This window comes from Amblyomma mixtum, chromosome 10 (assembly GCF_055824585.1).
Source record: "Amblyomma mixtum isolate Tamu chromosome 10, ASM5582458v1, whole genome shotgun sequence".
NCBI classification, from domain to species: Eukaryota; Metazoa; Arthropoda; class Arachnida; order Ixodida; family Ixodidae; genus Amblyomma; species Amblyomma mixtum.
The window spans coordinates 74,260,108-74,265,362 of NC_143021.1; the positions used below are offsets into that span (position 1 = coordinate 74,260,108).

Sequence of the window (5,255 nt, forward strand, 5' to 3'; positions counted from 1 at the left end):
TGGCCACTATGAGTCCCAGCGCACCACAACTACAAGTCTGGTTGACAACATGGGCCCCTTCATGATTCAACGATATTTTTCAGGCATCCTCAGAGAAAATGTTGATAGAAAATCTAGTAGCTTATTTCTTCATGGCTAACAAATAAGGCGTTGAATTGTAAAAAAAAATAATCTAACAGATAGTCTTACAGGCCATTACATAGCCTGGAATTGTGAAGTTACTTTAAGGACCAGCAATGGGGGTAAGTTTCCCATATGAAGTGCACATAATCCTACCATCTTTCAGAAACACAAAGACATCACAAGGAAAACCAGTTCAAGCAAAACTCTGCATTCAACAAACTGATAACCTTCACTTATGCTTACTAGTACAACCTTAGAATGGCCTTCCTACAGGCGCCAGTGGCATCAACAAAGTTACTCAAAGTTAACCATGAAGCTATGCATTTGTTTTAAAGCGAGTACAAATGGGCAGATTTACCCAATGTTTTCTGTTAATTCAAGGCGGCTATAAGCACCAAAACCACAAAGCAGCTGCAGAGCTCCTGTGTGGCCAGTGATGCAGCGATAATATCCGGCGAGCGTAGCTCCTCTGGGGGCACATTCAGCGGGGACGAGCAGCTGACGGGCAGCGGGTAGCAAAGGCCTCACCAGTCTCCGGTGCGACGGCACTCCGCCCACCGATGACGCCCTGGCTGACAAGCATGCCAGAGTCGGCAGCAGCAGGCTGGCAAACGCAAGGAAGGTCGCCTGCATCGCAAATTAAAGTGGATCAGATGGCTACGCCGTACTGCAGTCACTCAAGCCAGCTCTACCGAGGCTTTCGTTGTGGCTATGAGGGACGCCATGCTGAAGGGCTGCAGAAACCTCATCCACCTGAGGTTCCTTAACGTGCGCTGACAATGCACTGTACACGGGCCTCTAGGATTTCACCTCCATGGAAATTTGACTGCCGCGGCCAGGATTGAACCCGTGTCTCTCGGGTCAGCAGCCGAGCGCCACAACCACTGGGGCGGCACACTCGGGGAACAGGGGAAACGAGTTGGCTCACGGTACAGCTCGAGGTTATGCCAGCCGAGCAATGAGCTTGGCCGAGTCCCCAAATTTCACGAGAGATGCCTTTATAACCTCTGACGACACCAATCATTTTAAAAATCATTTTAAATCATTTTAATCTGCTACCAGACAGGAAGCTCGACAAAAGGCAGGAGGTAATGTGGCGTAGGCACCAGACGCGACCCTTCTTTAGCCCGTAGAAACTAGCACTCATGCACCCAGTGCAATACAATCCAACTTGCAAACAATGCGGCGCGATAGCCGGATATGATGACATTCTATGGAGCTGCAAAAAGGCACCGCCACCAGCGGACCTCCTACCACCAGTCCCTTCTCTGCAGTGGTGGGAGGCTATACTGGCTGACTCAGACCCGCTGACGCAGGTACCGGCCACTGAGGGAGCTCACAGGGTCACCGAGAGCCACGGGCTCGAAGCCTTCTAGTATAGTGCCCCCACAGGGCTTGATGCTGACAATAAATGTTTCCCAATCCAATGTGAGCAAATGAGGACGTACTTCTTTTTCTCACCAGCAGGATTCAGTACACTAGAGGGACTAATTAGTTTTTGAAGAAATAAGCCACAACTATGCAAAATAAAAGAGATTACATGCGTGTCATCAGCTCAGTCTGCAACATACACTGACAAAACGTACTGCAGTATCAAGAATTGTAGAATGGTGCCAAAACAAAGGAAGATAGATTGAGAAGGCCTTCTCAAAGTCTACAAACTGCATGCTCGCAGTATGAAGTCCTACTAATACACTTAAGTGAAAATTCTTCCACACATGAAATAAATTGAAGTAATGCATTTGCACAGCCCAGGGTGGATGGGTGCATCTTGAAAGAAAACTGCAAAAACTGTTTAATGACAAAATCACAGGAGAGTTTATTCTTTCTGCACAGTTTTCTTTCAAGATATAAAATAACATAGGCCTTAACAGTCCTTGTATAGAAGTAATAAAAAGAATGACTTCTCAATGAGCACTTCGTACAAACCGCTTGAGAAATTCCCTTCATATTTATTAAATGTTAACTTATAAAAGAGTTTCATGGTCTCTCTACATTAGGCTTATATATTGAAACCACGCACCATAAAAGAGATGCTTGCACTAGTTTTAATGACCTTAACATGCCACATTTGGCAATTTACTGATACTGTGTAACATTCAGGTGGCAATGAATTCTTCCTATACTAAGGTACAAATCGTGCGGATAATATGCTAGTAGCCCGCTCTAAAATTTTTACTCCCTGAAAGGAAACTCCTCTGGACGTGTAAAGAAAAACAAAACGAACCTGAAAACCCAGATAAAAAGATTCCACCAGCTGAGATACAAGAACACACTTGTAGCAATTACCAATATTATATCCAGAAACACGTACGCTGGAAGAATGAACAAAGCAATAATGTATAACATATATCTGCACAATCAAAACTACAGTTATGTTTACAGTGAAAGAAATTTGTCTTCACCTGCATCAACTCTCCTTAAATGATGGAAGAATAAAGAGGCAATAATGTACAGCATACTGGACAAACAAAACTACAGTCAAATGTTTACAGTGAAACAAATTTGTCTTCACCTGCATCAGCTCTCCCATTGCCTTAAGTTACTTACAATCTGGCAATATATGACATCTCCGCCAAGGTGGAAAGAAACAGATCCACGGAAGAGTCTTAGCGTGTCTGTCAGGATCCTCTGTGATGCTCAAAGAGATTAATTCCGGATTTCTCCAGCTGCACTCAGCCCCCCGTGCAGACTCTACTCACGGTACACAGCTGTCAGGACCTCCGTGAAAGGGACTGCAGCGTCAACGAATCACCTCTGCCTCCATCTTGCCTGCAGCCACAAAAACGCCCGCTTGCACCACTTCACTGGACAGCGTCCGCGTTGCGGTCTCGCTCTTCAAGGATGGCCTCCTGCAGATGGCAAGAGCTCCGCTGTGCCCTATGTCAGTGCACATTAAAGACCCCCAGGTGGCCGAAATTATTCCGGAGCCCTCCTCATCATCATCCTACTAAATGATAGCACACAGTGAAAATATGCAAAGAAAAAAATGTCTCAAAAGGCGTGTACATGAATCCATTACTCTACATGAAAATAGGGGGTAGGGGCACGTCCTCGACTTTGACAGAACAAATCTTGCCACCAACAGTAAACACAGGATGCTTTGCTACTAATGCAAGAGACAGAAACCAAGCCCATGTATACATAGAAAGGGAACGAATTGGCGCTGTGATAAAATATGTGGAAGTTTTCAGACATGAGCAAAGCAATAAGGTGCACGTGCCTGGCTATATTCACCTTAATTGCTCTAAATGCTCCACAAGACTGTTAAAGAAAGCCAAGTGCTTCTTCACTGGCTGTGGTGATGCAGAGGCTACAGCATTCAGCTGCTTAGCATGAGTTGCAAGCGTTATCTCAGACGTAGCATTCACATTTCATTGGCGACAAAAAGCAAAAATGTCCATGTGCTGAGAGACAGTGTTAAAGACCCCAGATGGGCGACATCAATTGGTGACAGGTGTTCAGTGTGGCATTTCTTATGGCTACAACACCACCTCAGGACATGAACTCCATAAAAAGGACTTTACACAACTGCGCATAGATCAAATGTGTATCTTGAAAACACAAAGTGAACAAGGTTGTTGCCAGCATTTAGACAAGAGGGCTTGTCTTCACCCACACGAAGACAAGTGTTCTTGTTGAAACATTGGCATTCCCAAGAGCCTTAAGGCTCTTTCCTCCCTTGTTTACTTTGTGATGATCACAGCTAGTCATGCCATGCCAGCTGAAAAGAATGTACGAGCGTTCTTCAAGAATTCTCCAGCACAACACGCAAAGCACACATGCAAACATATGAAGAGAGCAATATATTTGTAACGTAATAGCAACATGTGCAAATTACATAAGATACCCACCTTCAGGTTTCAATGAAGAACCTGAATAATTTGAAGACAGACAGATGAATTTATTTGAAAAAACTACTGTGTAGCCAGCCTGGAGATTTATGCAAACTACAAGTATACAATTCTTTAACTCAGCAAGCTTCACGAAAATTTTCGATAAGCAATTGCTCTCCAGTTTTTACTATGGTGCATGTACTCCTTGAGCTGCCCCTATCAATTCTGACATTGGTGAAAACAGCGCGAAAGAAGAAGCCCGAAGGCGAAACGAGGAAGTGACAGGAAAGAGCGCTCTTTCCTGTCACTTCCTCGTTTCGCCTTCGGGCTTCTTCTTTCGCGCTGTTTTCACCAATGTCAGAATGGACCAACTAGCCCAGCAAAAAGTTCTGCTAAATGCCTCTATCAACCATTGCTCAATTAATATCTAGCGCTAGCAAAGCAGGACATTATACGAGGTATGATGCACGTACTTGCATCGCGGTGTTCTGTACTGCACTCTCAGCACGCAGATGTCTTCCTAATAGCCTTCTCAATTCTGCGCTTAATGACACACTCGGTAGATGCATGCTGCACTTCAGTTCGATATCACGCAATTGTCTCTCACCAACAGCGTAAGTATTGCACCACTCGTAAGTGGGGCTAGATGCGACGACGCCAAGGGTGCACGGTGTCAGCCCACTTCCTTCGACGGAGCTTACTTTTCAACAAAGTGCACAACTGCGCAGCACGTTTCGCTTGGCGTAGGCAGACGATTCGATCAAATGCTCACTTCAGAAACTGAAACGTCGTGCACGCGGCTTGCAGCGTGAAACACCACACCTGACTTATGACACTCCACTGCCAAGCCACGGCCTTCTCAAAAACACTACGACGACGCAGCGGACGCAACTATACGCACAACACATCCAGAAGTTTCTCTTCCGAGCGACGCGGCGCTAACCCAGCCGTGGCGACCCCTGCCCCGCGAAGCTACAGTAGCGAAGCTCGGCGGAGAAGGAAGGTTGTGTGGAGAGAGAAAAACGGAGGAGGAGAGACGAGCCGGCTGCCAGGCGGCTTCACAAAAAGTGACGTCAGGGCCTCTCCTTAGCTCTTTCCTTCCTCCATGATTTCCGCCGCATGCCCTTTCCCACACACCCTGTCCCTTAATCCGATTAAATGTTTCCACCACCACCGAGTGCGCCCTGGCGGGAAACATTACGTTCGTGGGCAACACTGGGCGTGGCCGGCTTAGCTGCAGCGGCTAGCAAAGAAAAACAAGGTGTTGTAAAACGTGTACGAAAGCTTCAGAGGTAG

General features: G+C 46.2%; 1 long non-coding RNA gene across 2 annotated transcripts; it reads right to left on the reverse strand.

Annotated features, from left to right (window-relative positions):
* Positions 1-356: 356 nt before the first annotated feature.
* Positions 357-4,913, reverse strand: LOC149326138 (uncharacterized). Of its 2 annotated transcripts, none has more exons than XR_016286482.1 (3): positions 4,567-4,913; positions 2,826-2,975; positions 357-750 (listed from the first exon to the last, which is right to left on the reverse strand). It is a non-coding gene; the product is annotated as an uncharacterized LOC149326138 (long non-coding RNA). The 2 variants fall into 2 exon arrangements; XR_016286483.1 differs by having other exon boundaries at positions 4,433-4,913.
* Positions 4,914-5,255: the final 342 nt, after the last annotated feature.